This window comes from Struthio camelus, chromosome 11 (genome assembly GCF_040807025.1).
Source record: "Struthio camelus isolate bStrCam1 chromosome 11, bStrCam1.hap1, whole genome shotgun sequence".
Classification (NCBI taxonomy): Eukaryota; Metazoa; Chordata; class Aves; order Struthioniformes; family Struthionidae; genus Struthio; species Struthio camelus.
This window is the reverse complement of record NC_090952.1, coordinates 6,396,151-6,411,732: the sequence shown is the minus strand read 5'-3', so window position 1 is coordinate 6,411,732 and position 15,582 is coordinate 6,396,151. Positions and strand designations below refer to the sequence as shown.

Genomic DNA, 15,582 nt, shown 5'->3' with positions numbered 1-15,582 from the left:
CCCAGCGGCCTCCCCGGGCTGGGGGCTGGCTGTTAACAGCACCCTGCGCCCGTTGCACCCGCACCGGGGAAACCAGGACCAACCCCCGGGGAGGCGCTTCCTCGCAGCGGGCTGCGCGCTCTTTGCGCTTGAGCGGGGAGAAATGGCTGAGGGCGAATGAGGGAGAACCGGGCACTTCGGTGCCTGAAGAGCCTCAGCAAAACACCGTGGTTGATTTTAAGGCCAGAAGAAGTGATGAGGCTCCTCCAGCTTGACTTCTCCCAGTTGACCCCCAAGTCGCTAAGTTGATCCTCTCTTAAAAAATTTGTACTTTGTGTCTCGCGGGAGTTTCCCCGCTCTGCAGCTGCTCTCCGCTGCCTCTCCCCGGCGCGTGCTTTCCAGTACGGGAGGCTCCTAAGCCCAAACTTGCTCGAGTTACCACCAGCTCCACCACTGCGCGGGCTGAGCTGTCAGCGTACATCGTGCCCGTCTACCCTAGCACCGCGGCCCCGCTCGCTTCTACAACCCGAGTTCAGTGGTTGAATAAAGAAGCCGGCCCGTTCCCAGCCCTGCAGCTCCGGGGAAGCGGGGACCCCACGGTGGTGTCCCCCCAGACAAGCGTGCATCTTGGAGGGTGTTTCCGGACGGGCAGTGTAGAAGCATGGAGGGGCTGGTGGAGAACAGCTTATCGGGCTCTGGAAGAAAAAGACATGTATGTATTGTTTAACCATGTGTTTTGTTATTTATACGCACGTGTCCAGTGACACGCACTTCCGTGAACATACCCCTAGGTATCATCCCTCTGGGTGTACTTTTATCCGACCTAAAGCCTTTGCATACACAGTACCTGACAGTTCATCATGGAGCTTTTAATATCCGAGTTTATCAGTCCTTTCCAGCCCTTGCCTTGCTCTGTAGCTCACTCATCCAGGTGTTATCTCTGGAGCCTTTGGGGAGCACCAGGGCAGTCCCCGTTGGTCCCGGCCGCGTTTGCTTTTGTCCTGGCTTCAGGCACCTCAGCGACGTCACCAACAGCGGTACGCGTGCTCAAGTGCGTTTTGCACCGGCAAAGAAAATACGTAAATAAATGACACCGCTCTTTATCCTCGTCCCTGGAAGGCAGGACGTCCGCTCTTGCGCCAAGCTCGATCCCGGCGGGCTTGCAGCTGCGCGCAGGGAGCGGGCTGGAGGAGCGGGGCGAAGCTTGCTGTGCGTCCCTTCCCACAGCTCCCACGAGCTCGCCGCGACCGAGGGTTTCCCCGCGTGGGGAGACGATACCCTGCATCATCAGTGAGGCCGTTGCTGGAGCGATGTACAGGGAGGGCGACGCAAACATCTCGCCTGCGTACAGAGCGGGTTTGCCACCACCTGAAGCCTTTACGTGGGGGCTAGAGGTGCTGCTTGGCTGCGCCCCGCGCCACGGGCCCTCCCAAGGAAGGGGCTCAGGCCCTTCAGGAAAGGGCTGCACGGCCACAGTGGTTCCTTTATTATTTTTTTATTATTTTTTATTTGTAACGGCCTCAAAAGCCAAAATTGTAGCTGGGGAAATACAATACAGGGATGCCCTGAGCCATCCCTTTTCTCCATTCCCATAAGCAGCAACGAGGAAACCAGCTGGATGGGGAAACCTTGGGCGTGAGCTGGGTGGCTTAACGCCGGTGCCCGGGGCGTGCTGCAAGCGACTGCCCATGTCGGCCCTGCCCAACCGGTGGCTGAGCACCCAGATTGCTTCCTGATCTCCATTTTCCTTTGCAAGTGCCTTTTTTTTTTTTTTTTTTAAATACAGTCTTGCCACCTTCCTGCACCAAATCTATTGGTTGCCTGCTCAGATTTATCTGTTTACCCTGTTGCCTGGGTTTAAATCACACTCCTCAACACCTGGCTGTCTGCACAGTACTTGATTTTCTTTGTTTGAGCTGGAAAACAAAAGACAGAGACCTTAAAGTAAGGTTGAGACCACAGCGCGTTATGTTACCGACCCCTCGGAGACAGTGAATTTAAGGAAAGCAAAGCTGTAACTACTCATCCTCGCAGAGCAAGCTCACACTGCAATTGCAACAACCCCAGGACAACTCAGGAAGTTGCAGCGCTCTGGAGCTGTCTCAGTAGGAAGAGATGTCCTCCTCTCCTGGTAGTCAAAGTGACACCAAGGCATCAAAAAAACCCAACAAAAAAAACCCCAAAAAATCCAAACCACGCCTCTGAGAAGTTACATACGCAAAAAGGGTAAGTCATATTGAATGATGTCAGTCCTGCTCCAAATGAGTGTCAAACCTGGGGCCAGAAGATGAAGGTTTAATTGCCAGGCTCAGTTCATTACCTGTTTCACTGTTTCCAGCTGCGTTTCCTGGAGTCCAAGGCTCCCTCCAGCTCCTGCTCAGCCACCAAATCTTCGATTTCCTCTCAGAAAACTGCCACGATCCCCATTTTAACTAGTCGGTCCGTCTAGCTGACGGCATGTTGCGCCACATACAGCAGCCTGGGGAGCTCACAAGTGAACTGCAGCATCTCACCGTGCACCAGCCACCGCTAAGGCGCAGTCTTCTCTCTGCACGTGTTAACGGGCATGTCCTGGAGCGGGCAGAGCTGCTGCCCAAGGGCCACGCTGGAGGGGACACAGTTCAGCGCCACCAGCCGACGAGGCCGCGTGCCTTTCTGCGGCGAGCTGGACGCTGCCTGCAGCGGCCGCTCTGGGCCCGGATTCCCATGCAGCCGCACCAGCCCGTCGCCAAGAAAGTTGGCTCGGCCAAGGAGAAGAAACAGCTTTGCCAGAGGCTGCAGCAAAACTAGAAACAGGACCGTTGGTTTCAACTGGAAAAAAAAACTTTCCCACTGAGTCCTCCGTAGGAAAAAGCAAGGGTATTGCACAAGTCAGTCCAGAATTGGCTTCCAAATGTACAGTGCTGCAGCCGTGGTACAGGATGCTGAGGTCACTTTATCCCAAGTTCAAAGCCAGTCATTTGTCCCAAAAATGCTGTTCACTGGCAGTTTTGCCATCTTTACTTGTTGTCTTAGCCACCGCAGCTGTCCTATTTCAAGAAGCCAAGGGGAAGTCTCTTCAAGACACTGGAAAACTCTAGGAACGTTTTTGTTCTGTTTTTCATGGAAAACGTTCCTGCCATAAAGCCCTGTGGACACAGGCCACTCGCTGCTGCCCAGTGTCCCAAAAAGGCAAACTCCTGTGAAGCTGTGGCCAAAGGAGGCAGGTCCCTATCCCTGTCCATCACCATCATGTGACAGCTTCAAGTGCCGCTTTGAGCACAGCTGAGGGGACCCCCAGCATGAGAGCTTTTGCAGGCTCCCCAGCACCCACTGCCCTCCTTTTCCCTCAAATCCCTCTCTTCCACATAGATCGTTTGCCAGGGATGAGCTTCCTTGTGACTGAGCTTGAGGCTTGTGAATCTATTAGATCCTCTCTTGTTTTTGGGGGGTTAGGACCTCCTTGCCGTCCCCCTTTCCTCCCGGGCACAGCGCTCTCGTTGGCTTCATCTGCTCAAAGCTCCCAAAACAGGGAGCTGAGGATGCCATCCCTACTGTGCAGCGACCAAACAATATGCCCATGTAAATCAACACTATAGCAGAGTTCAAAATGAGAAAGAGGGTCCTAAAGAAGGACAGGCACAGCTGAAGAGTAAAACACTACGTCTGCACAACTTGTCCGTACCCACCATAACCCCAGTGGAGTCACAAACTTTTCCTTCCTCACTAAAGTTTCTTTATCTACCACTCACAGCCACAACGAGGGCCCCCACCAGAAGATCAGCAAGTTGCTTCAGCATCAATAAGCCCCTGACCTCACGTTGCTTTGCGTTGTTGTCAGGGAGGTCTGCTGACATAACCAGCAGCAACGAAACAGCACAACTACACAGCGTCACCGTGAGGGACTCAAACCGCGAAGGGTAACGCCTGGAAAAGCCATCTCATGTAATCCCTCACAGGGTGCCCGAAGAAGTAGTCACTGAACAAAAATAACATGAGCCTGCAGCCTTGCTCTCTGCTGCCCTGTTCAGATGTCAGCACTGGCACAGAGCTGCAGAGACCAGGAAAGACGTTTCGGATGCAGAATATGAACTCCAAGCCCAGGCTTCGCTCCAGGTATTTGAAGCTCAGCGGTACCACGCAACCCCTTCTGGCTGGCTCCCTGCAGCGGATAATGTCATGCCAATGAATGATCTACAAATGCAGTCCAAAGAGTTTTCTTTTTTAGGTTGCTTCATTTCTTTTTTTTTTAAAAGAAGAAACAATAAAAGAAAACTGCACTCCCCTCTCCACTGGGTTTGGTTTAATTCCAGACTTCATTTTTTTCTAGTTTCACACCAAGTGGTACTTCATTATTGGAAACAAATCATCCATTCAAAAGGGAATACAAGCCCACAGAAGATAACAGCACACCTTCAGCATACCAGCATAGTATACACATGTAATTTAACCTCCTAAGGTTGCAAAAAAAAAACATAGGAAAAAAGTGTGACTGAGTATGGTGGGGAGGTAGGACATCAGATCAAACACCCTGATCAAAGTTAACATAACCTCGTATGTTGCTATTCAACAGCAACAAACTAGAGCAGAAAAGAAAGGCTCTTAGACACGCTAGAAACCCACGCAGGCATTGACATGTGAATTCCTGTCTTCTCTTGGTAACGCGCTCCTTGTACTTGAAAGCACGGCATCTTCCTAACGCCAAGATCACGAGACCTCTGCATGAACACGCAGGCAGGATTTACCCGAGGAAGAATGAAGGGTGTAACACCCAAGAGGGGGTGGAAATATGTCTATGAAAGGTTGCAGGAAGAGGTAATTATTACAAAGCCCTCATTGTGCTAGATAGGGTATTCTGAGCAAAAAATGGGGTGGAACCAAGGATAGGAAAATTGAGGCTGAACATAGGAGAGAACATGTCCATGGAGCCAAACAGCAACCTTCAAAGGGAAAACGGCAAATCCTTGCCTCTTGTATCATTTGAAAGAAGATTAACCAACGTGCAAGCCAAAGATTAGTACAAACCCACAGCTCACCAAGCTGGAGCCTGCCAGGGCTGCGTGACAGAAGACACATATTAACAGTCGAAACAGCTAAAACAAAGATGAGGCCGACCACCACTCCACCAGAAGCTTTGAAGGAGCAATTTTTTCTTCAGATGTGGTTGAAGGAGCCCCACTGATGCTCCAGAGCCTTTCTCGCCCTCTGCCCCCACCCACACCGGCTGCACCTGGCCTTTAGAGATGCTGGCCTATAACCCAAATGCTAAGTAATGCTCTGGATCCCATCTCATGCATTTCCCAAGCTCGGGGAATATAAGGGAGTCTTCATCAGCCAGCTCTTGGAGCAAGAACAAACATAACCAGTCTTGTGTGGTTTAAAAAAGGATTGGTTTATTTATATGTTGGCGGGTCTTTGGCAGCCTGCCCTTTTGACATCCCTTCTCCAAATGCAGCGGCTCAGGCCCTGCCCCAGAGCACTCTTCAGCCTTCCAGTTACACAGTTCCTGCAGCAGCCCGCAGTGGCTATCTCTCTCTCCCATCAAGTCTCTGAATCCTCCTGCTTGCTCCAGCTGTGAGGTGCCCTCTTTGCTGACTAGAGCTTTTCCTTTGAGGACCGCATTCAGACAAGAGAAAGTAAGCTGCCTACTAACCGTGATTTCATGCTGAACGACACGGGCTGGCTCCAAACGCTGCTTCAGCCACAACACGCCTGCACTGGGGCCAGGCAATTGCCCCAGGACAGCCAGAGTCCTGGGTGACAGGGCCCATGCCAGAGTGCAGCAAGGGCCAGCAGCTCCCTAGAGGAGCAGAGCAGGGTGTGATAAGTCGACCAGCAGAACAGGGACCTCACCAGCCAGAGTCCCTTCCCACAGTACCTAAGCAAGGCAAGCAGTGCAGGGATGATCGGCAGGTTCAGCCAAGACTCCAGACCTTTAGACAAGTTCATGGTGATGAGGCAGGTCAAGCCAGGAAGCCAGGATCAACAGGACCCACAGCCAGAAACAGGCACAGCTATAGCTGGATAAGTGACAGACACTCCTTTATCATAGTTCAGGCACCACCAAATGTCCTGGGCTGAGTTGAAATGGGCTCCTGGGCCCATGGCAGGTGGTGTGATGGAGGCCCCAGGTGAGGCCAGTCAGGACTATTAAGGACAGTTAGTGCCCTCTGGGTCCTGACAGTCTGGCTCCAAAGTAGTGCTGTAGAAAAGCAGGAAGAGACATGACATGGCCAAAATAGGTGAGTAAATGTAATGGGAGTTGAGGCTCAGAGATCCTGGCTGCTGCTGGGACCACCCCCGTGCCTTACAGCAGCCTCTGTGAGGATGATACAAAGGGAGCATGAGGTGTTGCTGCCTTTGTTCTGGTCTGTCCAGCTGAATCCACGCACAGACTCCCTGGAGCAGCAAGCAAAGCCCGGAGATGGTGAGAAACAAAACAATAGAACCAAAGAGTCCAAATGTGCCCAGTCCTGCATGAGTGCAAATCTCCTGCTCCGTGGAGAAATCCTCCCCGTCAGTGCCCTGAGCCCTCAGCTCTTGCAGGCTGGGCAAAGCTGACTTAGTGGAAGCGGAGGGTTTCAGTCCCCAGCTAAGCACTATTCAGCAGGGCTCCATTCACTGCAATAAACAGGAAAACACAAGAAAAAAGATCATAAAATTTATAAACAACATCTGTGAGGTCTGGCCTGTGTCGGATAGGCTCTGTTGCTTTCCTTCCACCTCAGGTGATTTTACCACACTGTGTGCAGTGAAATCCCTCTATTTATCTCATAGGATTTGTTTCCTCAAGTCCTGTTTTTCAAAGTCAGCCTTAATCACTTTTTAATCATATTTGATGCTTCCTTGCCTTTGGCATTCCTTAATCTCAAAGATGATTCCTGTAAAACAGCCATGCCTTTCATCCCTCCCAGGGGGGCTCCATCACGTAGGCTGCAGGTCTTAATTAAATGAACAAGTCCTTGACATTACTGTGTTCTCTGGCCCTGCAAAGCAAAGGTAGAAGTTCACTCCTGCCTCCAGCTCTGTTACCATTGCTCAAAAGCCAAAGCAGCCAGTAGAGGAGTCCTGACTGGAGCAAAATGCAGCTTAGCTTCTCTCACTCAATTGACTTTTCTCCTAGGATTGTTCCAGTCAATGCAGTTTCCTCAAGAACTCCAACCTACGTTTATTAAGCGGGTTTCTCCTCACAGAGAGAGCACAGAGACACCAAGTTCCTTTTTAATAATGGGTGAGCTTTGTGTCTGCTAATGTAACACAGCATAAACCTGACTGAGCTTACTCAAGGTGTGATTTCACTCCAGTTATGAGAGAAATAGGCACTAAATTAGTCATTTTAGCAGTGGGATTTTTTTTCGGCAAGCTTCTGCTTAGACCTGTCATTAAACAAAGGCAATGCATGGGCATCTAACCATTATTAATTATTTTTCATTCATAAAAGCCACCTTTGGCTAATAAAAACATAACTGCCATTTCTTCTGTGTAATCAAGTAGCTGCATCACAACACAGTGTCATGTTCCTTGGCTTTCGCTCCGACCCATTGTCACATCCCTGTAGAGAGTCAGGCAACTTTGTACTGCTGTCATACCATGAAACCCCACTGGCAAATGGTGACAACAGGCTCTTTGTGATTCTGCTCTTGCAGACACGTTTGTGATCGTAGGACAGGAGGCAGAACCCAAGCTTGGTCAGCAGTGAAGGCTGAGTGGCGGCCAGGGCTGCGGTCAAAAATGTCCATCCCAGTTCTTTGACACTTCTGCAGTTGTTGGCCATGGCTCTGTGGAAAAGGTGATGCTACCTAGGGTGCAGTTCTCCGGGTGGATTTTATAGAACGTCTAGCTCAAACCCAAAGCAGTAGAGTGAATTTGCTTACACTGATCTGAATTAGTTCCCTCCCCTCAATCACTTTCTTTCATCTTTCAGGTCATTTACATGTTCATAGAAATTGATGGATTAGGCCACTTGGCTGCAAGTGATCTAGGGTCCATCTCCAGCAGTGACGCTCACAAGCTGCTTTTAAAGACACTTTCATGGAAAATGGGAACTTCCTGTGCTCACCTGTTGCTGTTGCGCATTTCCCCCGGAGTACATCTCATAAAGACCTGCAATCCACGAATTTTGTGGACAATGCCACCCTGCAAACAGAAGCCCAACAAGAACCTGGTTACAGTTTTCAGAATATAGAAAGCAGCATCCAACCTCCAAGCAGCAAACAAAAAGAGCGCGTAAAAGTTAGAGGCAGCACATCAATGTTTCACAGGTCTAGAGAGGTTACAAAAGCAGCCATGCTTGGGCCTGTTGATTTGCTTGTGGGCCAACTTGACATGCTTCAGGGAGAAAGCAAGGATACCTTAGAGACTTCTTCCTTATTTGGTTTCTCTCCAGCAGGAGGAAATCAGCTTCCTTTCCTCCGCCTCTGTGGAAAACAACATAATTTCTTATTCCTATTCCGGCTGGGAGGGAAATTCTCAAAAATCTCAACAGGGCCTTAAAGTCGACGGGACTAGCATCTAAGGTCGTCTTTCACCCTATGAAAATTTTCCCCCATGTTTTTGGGGTGCAGCTGGCAAAAATGTACTCAGTAAGAATTCATGTTTATATGTGCTCCCAGCATGATCTGATTAGATGCTAACACTGGAGGTACAGGAGCTTTTCATGACATGTGCTAGTGTATCCACGCACTCACGCTGGACATCCTTAGCTCTTCAGCATCTGTAGAAACCCTTACACTTACTTAGAGAAAAAGGGTTGAATATCTCTTTTGTGCACTGCAGGAACCAAATTAAACGCGATAGGGATGGGCTACGCAGAAGTCCACCACATGCGGAGCTTCTTCCTGCTCACAACGTTGAAATGCCTTTGCCACCCACAGAAGAACATAGCCACTTCTGAGGCAAGACTCAACAGGAGCGATAACATCAGGGACGCTAACAGAGTAAAGTTAGATGAGAAAAGGACCTTTAGAGCTGGACGAATGCAGGAAAGCAGCAGGGTGAATGAGAGAACTCCTCCCAGCTGCACCAACCGGAGAAGATCTCTGCCTGAAGGGATACCCATAACCACCAGCGAAGATGCGCCAGCCAAAGACCCTTTCCTGCTATCACCCTGGGACTAACTGCATTATCCTTCTCCTTGATGTATGGCTACCCTTGAATCCTGTTCCTCTCTTAGCTGGTATTTATGGTGGCAATTCATTTGTGCTGAAAAACAGGAACCAAGTGATTGCCGTTAAGGCCATGACTGACTACATGCTCTTGACAGTTTCCAGATAGCAGATTAGGAGAACAATAATGGATCGTAAGGAACTGCCACTTACAAAACCCCTTAAGAGCCAGGATTAATGCAAGAGTGAAGAGAAAGCTTGGTGAGGCGGGGTGGTGGGGAGCAGGGACTAGAGGTGTCCCTTTAGGGGCTCTGAGCTTTGTCTTGCCTGACTGATCCAAAAAACCGGCTGGGGAATCAGGAGAAGCTCAGTTACCCTCAGCTGCCCTGGGTTTAATAGACCCCCTTGGATTCACGATCACTTCTTTTGCCCTCTTCTGGTTCCCTCTGCTTTTGCATGCCAGGTCCCACCTGGGGGGCTTGGCCACACCATGGGCTGTACTCAGGGGCTCTTCCTCCCTTACAGATAAGGAAGCAGGCAAAGCGGGGAGTTTTTTCTCCCCTATATCCAGTCCAAGTCCTCTATGCAGGTGATGGGGTGCCATCAGAAAGGATGAAGAGATACCTGTCAGCAAGGACAAAGCATGGCCGGTTAATAGAGAGGCACGGAGGATACCCAGTGATGAGATGCGATTGGGCAACAGTTCGAGTTGGACGCAGCTGGTGGCTAATGCATTACAGCCCTCTCCCTGCCTCCCAGGTGCCATAGACTCACAGCAATCCTGCCAGCCTGAACTCCTGTCTCGCAGGAAGAAGCTCAGCATCCCATCCCCAACCGTTTCAAAAGGTTGTTGTGGTGGGTTTTTTTTTTTTTGGCAATACAAAAACAAGAGCAGGAGGAAATACATAAAAAGCTGGTGCCTAGGAGACTGCAACCTCTGTCCTCTTTCTGTTCTGCCTGTCAGCAGTGTCTACAGCTCCCCTGGGCTCCCTCGGAGGAGAGCAAGGGATTTACCTGATGGCTTCGTCCCCCGCTCGCCTGCTCTCCCCGGGGGTGGTCTGGCCCTCTCCTCTCGCGCCAGCAGGGAGTCACCGGCTTCGCGGCACCCCGCAGCCTTGCCCCCGGTGCCTGCTCCTGCAGAGCCCCACCGAGAGCTCCTGCGGGATATCAAGGTGCAGTCAGGGATATCGAATGCCGCTTGTTATTATGCAAGGTAGAGCCAAAGCTCAAGCGGCCCTGCCAGTACCAGACGCTGAAACACAAACAGCTTTATCAAGATACGCTGGAGCTGTATAAATTCCTTGGCAGAAAGGTGAGGCCGGTAAACCGTGCAGGGGTAATCGCTCAGGCCAGCTGTTTTTCATAGCGGGGAACTTTGTCCCTCATAAGGTAGGAGCGGAGCAGAGGGCACGCAAAATACTCCCGGCAAATTCCAAGCTGTAGAAAAGCAAGGTCCTGCCTCCCTGGAAGAATTCATTAAACCTGCCCCGTTTCGCAAAACTGAAATAAACTTCTGAAGTGCTCCGGAGTTTTGCTCAAACAACAGCCACCCCGGCCCTTGGGGGAAGGCTGTTTTGCTTCTGCTCCAGTTACAAGCTGGTGGGACTGATAGGAGTCAACCAGGACCCAGCGGGACCCTGAGTCATGGAGCTGAGCTTAGCAAGGCCGCAGAAGGTCATCCAGGAGCATGTGTTTCAGGGAGGCCTTGGGCTCCTCAGCTGCTTGGCCAAAAACATCTGCTCTAAAAAAGAAAGGGTGCAGGAGGGGGAAATACCAACCCTTTGGCACTGGCAGGTCACAGCTAGTGAAACAAGGTGTTATTTGACCTGGATTTATAATTTGACACAATACTTACTTGAGATTTCTCCTTATGGTCTTCAGGAAGTTTTATTTGTATTTACCCTGTGAAAGACCACTCGAGTGACAGTTTGCAGGAGTGAAGTGACCCGCTGGTACCCAAACAGGAGGAATGGACCAAGGGGAGACTGCCTCTCGCGTCCTGGGCTCCCAGGCTTGCGGGCAGGCCAGCAATGTAGCAACGTAGCAAAAAATACGAGGTTCTCTGCCGTTGAGCCCTCCTAAAACTCAAAGTGAACGGACACAAGTTCATCCTGGCTCCACATATACCGGAAAAATATCTAAAAGACTGATGTTGTGCCCGTCTTGCTGACTGCTGCCCTGCAAATAGCTTGTAAAAAGGGGACAAGCTTTCAGGCTTTCCTACCTCCTCTCAAAGCAAAGGAATGAAAGCCTTTCCCTGTCCCTGGCTGAAGCAGAGGCCACCAGGCCTGCTGCTCTGGCAAGCAGAGCAGAGCTGGGCTGGTCCCTGATGCCCTCTGGTGCCTAAGCACGACATGGCACGGATGTAGCCAGCTCCCAGGCACTGCGCAGCAGGAACCGCTGCCACCTCTCCAGGTAAATCCCTCTTAGCTGGCCCTGCCGCGCTGGTGAGCCGTCCGGCTGGTTCAAGGCAAGCTCCCCCAGGTACCTTCAGGCAGCAAGAAATGGTAGAAGTGCATAGGTCTGAAATATTCACCTGCAAGCCCTGTACACTGCATAATCCCCAGCATGCCAGGACCTCGTAGCAGGCCCCAAAGCAGTGCAGTCACCTCGTTGGGTGGGGGGGGGGAGGGTCACTAAATAGCACCCTGGCTAAGAAATGTTGCTTTGTTTTTCCTCAAATCAGTGATTGCAAGAGGCTAAGTTTTGTTTTTTGCAAGACTGCCGCAAACTGCATGATTTGCTATGCACATGTTCCTGGCGTTGCCTGTGAACGGTCGATGGGACCGATCAAAGCCACACTAAACTTTCAAGGAGCTTTCAGCTCCCCTTATGGACATGACTTCAGTGGACCTGTGCCTCTCCAGCAGCGCCGCCATTTCAAAATGAGAGCAATGGACAGCCACAAAAGGCAGCCGTCCAGCACCATCCGCAGCAAAACCGCCTCAATTTTGAAGCAAAGTCGGACACCAGAACAAAGTCGTCTGCATATTGTGTCATGAAGACCGTCACGGCATTGCCGTGTCATGACTTGGCCTCATGTCATGCGGGTGCCTGGTACCATGCACCCTCAACTGCGGTAGGAAGCCAGGAGAGGAGCTTTTTCTCTCCCTCGTTTGTCTTTTCTCCAGCCACAAAGATTTCACATCCGAGAGATCTCGCTCTGCAAAAAGGAGCCCCCTTCGACTGCTGTGTCTACCCGGTGGGGGGACAGGACTTGGCCAGCCATGCCAAAGCCATCTGCCAACCCCTGTGTTACTACAAGGGGCTGCAGACAGGTCGGGAACATTCGTCCCACCAGTTCGGGCGGCGCGGAGCTGGTGGCATCCACGTGTGGCCACATCGGACCAGCCTTGCCCTGCAGACGGAGACGGCTTACGGTGGGGCAGAGGCTCTGGGAAGCGTGAAAGCCCCACGCGATCCCTTCTCCCCTTCAGAGCCTTCCTTTAAAGCGAGACACAAATGGCAAAGACGCTCCGGGGGCCCTTTCTTCTTTGTGTGGGACTTTGTGTCTTCTTTACGAGGGACAGGAAAAATTACGGCCCGCGCGGCTTTGAAGTGCCAAAGCCTTTTCCTTGCCAGCCTGTGGCAGGGGGGTTATTCCTGCGCTTTCATCCCACACGCGCCGCCACCATTTTGTTCCCAGCGCTCGGCGCAGGCTGCCACGGAGCCGCTGCTGTCCCCCGAGAACGGCGCTCGCCTGCTTTTGATCTAAAATAAAGGTCTTTGTGACCAAAATTGTCTGCTCTTTTGTCTGGAGGGCAGGAGAGAGAGAGGAGGGGGGAAAAAAAGCAATACTAACAAAACAGAACCAGCCCCAGATGGGATGAAAGAGAACTGCCAAGTCCAGAAAGCGCTGTGGCAAAATAACACAATAAAGCCCGTTTCCCCCCCTCCCCCGCTCAAAACCCCCGTTTCCGAGGGGAGGCTCGCGCAACGCGGCGTACGGACGAGGTCCCCGAGGCGCCGCGCCGAGTCCCGGGGGCGGCCGGCCCACGAGGAAAGCGGCGCGCGGACGCCGGGTGACGGCGGTAGGGAAGGTTCAGCGCCGCTCGCGTCCTAAAAACAGCCTGACGCACGGCAAAGCGTTGAACGGGGTGGCGGGGCGGCGGGGGCCGGGGCGGGGGGGTTCAACTCTGCCCTGCCAGAAAGCCGTCGCTCTTCAAGGCTGCGTCTCTCCTCGTCTCCAGCCCGGCCCCTATTAATAGCATCTGAAATGCTGCAGGTCGCGGAGGAGACGCCGCGTTAAGCACAAAGGGCTCCAGGAAGCCGAGCAAAGACGAGCCTCGAAGCGCCGGAGCCGCGCGGGGAGAGCGGCCCCGGCGAGGAGGCTGCAAGTCTGACCTTTCCCTCCTCTAACGGCCTTACCGCAGGATGTAAACTAATCGGCCGCTTTTAGCTAGAAAAACAGCCCCGCTCGCTGCCTTTGACTCACTTCCCCTCGCACAACAATGAGCTCGGAAAAGCTCCGGCGCTTCGGCGGGGGCTTTTTTGGAGGTGGTGGGGTTTTTTTGGCCTTTTTTTTTTTTTTCTTGCCAGCCCTCAGTCGTGCCTGGCTTGCTCTCAGCCAAACGGCGGCATCGCGTTGATTTTCTCAGTCCCGCGTACGATTTAGCAGCGGTTGCCCGGCTGCGGGTGAGCACAGGCCTTTCGTGTGTGCGCTCCGGCGCTTCTGGCAGGGTGGTGGCTCGCAGCCATGGAGGAGGCGCTGACCTGCTCGGCCGGTCCTCGTACCGCTTTCTTCCACGGCGGCTGAGCAGATGCCCAGCAGAGCCCGAAGCTGGCCCCGGTGGTGCTGCTTGGCTCTAGGGCTGGCTGCCAGGCTCCCGTTGCCTCCCAAAAGCGACCCTTGCCGATAGCTCCTACTGGAGGCAGCAGCAAGGCTCAGGACTCCAGCTGAGGCCTCCCTGCATGTCTTCAAGGAATTATAGAGTTTGTCATTGCTTTTGGCTTCTCTTCTTGCACATCCTGGTTTTACTGGAGGGTAACTCCCAGGAAGTGCAGTGACGTCACTCCGGATTGACACAATGAATTCACCAGGTCTCAAGGAGAACCGAAGGCAGAAAGGCTGTTCGGCTGCTCCTTAACATCTTCTGGCTCCTGCATTCGTCACAAGGTGACAGGATAATGCAAGGTTAAAAACCAGGATAGGATTTTTCAAACTTGGTGAAACATGAATGTCTTCCTTTGCTTTCTGTGTCTTACCCTTTTGGCCCATTTCGTACTTTCCGCTCTTCCTGCTCCACCTCCAGCTCCTGATTTGGACTTCACAACCTACTTCATTACAATTGTTCGTTACAAAATTGTTGCTGGCAACTCAGCTCAGAGTCTGGTCCAAGAAAAAAAATTCAAAATCATGGGAGACCTTTTATTCACTTCCGTGGCATTGTTCAGCAGAACTGGCCCATTTGGTATGGGGTGGGGAGCAAAGGAAAGGAGAACAATGTCAATGTTGGATTTACTGGGCGAAAGGGGCCCCCAGCCTACAAGCGACAGCACTCCAGAGCCGATCCATCAGACCTCACACCCCCTCAAGGGCTGGGAGGAAAGGAGCTGGGTGTCCAGCTAGCTTGTGAGGAGCTGCAAAACCTCAACTTGTCCCTACAGACAGTGAGAATGGAAAAAACAAAGGTCAACACAAAGTGCACAGCCTCTTCTGGATCCTATGCTGACAGCGGCCACTGCTGCCGCTGGGGTGACCGTGCTTACTGCAGGATTAGGCGTCAGACCTACTGACCCACATTCAAAGCAGATCAATACATTATTTACAGCCTCTGAGGCACCAACTCACATTCAGCTCCTGGAGGAGAGCCTGTAAAAAGCTGCCTGTCACACTGAGGAACTAGACATGCGGAAAAGAAGTCCATTTGGGTGAATCTGCGGGTGAACTTGCCACCGCTCCACTTTTAAGCGATTCCCCAAGGCCACACACAGGCTGGAGTCTGGCTAAGTAAAGCGAATGGCACGGGGTGAACAAGGAGGGAAGAAATGAGAGTTAATGGAAAGTCAAGCTTAATGGGCTGTTTGAGGGATGCTGCGGAAAACGACTGCCTCCGTTCTCGCAGCCAAGCGCTGGTACACCACAGGTTTGCTTTCTTTCTGTATCATGTTTGGAGCTCAATATCTAAACCAGGAACCCTGTGAATAGCTCATCTAAAAAAAACATGCAACAAAGCTGGATTTTCAGCTTGGCTTAACCTTTATCAAATTTAAAGGACAGCCCCTCTTTCATGGATGGGCCAACAAGAGATGGAATCTCACAGTGAGACTTGTTACAGGCTGCAAGGTAATACATATCCTGCCACAGGGTTACCAGCTGGACCTGAAGATCTTAGAAGATCAGGAACTGTTTGAGACATCTCGGACCCAGCTCGCAGGAGCTGAAGGAGGCCAGCAGATGGCGTGCGAACTGGATTCTGCCTCCGTTTGCAATCTGGAAGCAAATGCCCAGGCAGGTTCAGAGCCAGACCCTGAATAAATATTGAAGTGATATGAATCAGAGTCCTATTCTGGTTCATCT

The 15,582-nt window shown here is 51.8% G+C and overlaps 1 long non-coding RNA gene across 1 annotated transcript; it reads right to left on the bottom strand.

Annotated features, from left to right (window-relative positions):
* Window positions 1-1,757: 1,757 nt before the first annotated feature.
* Window positions 1,758-14,808, bottom strand: LOC104150910 (uncharacterized). Its single transcript, XR_011143461.1, has 4 exons — window positions 10,077-14,808; window positions 8,310-8,375; window positions 8,018-8,094; window positions 1,758-6,579 (listed from the first exon to the last, which is right to left on the bottom strand). It is a non-coding gene; the product is annotated as an uncharacterized lncRNA (long non-coding RNA).
* Window positions 14,809-15,582: the final 774 nt, after the last annotated feature.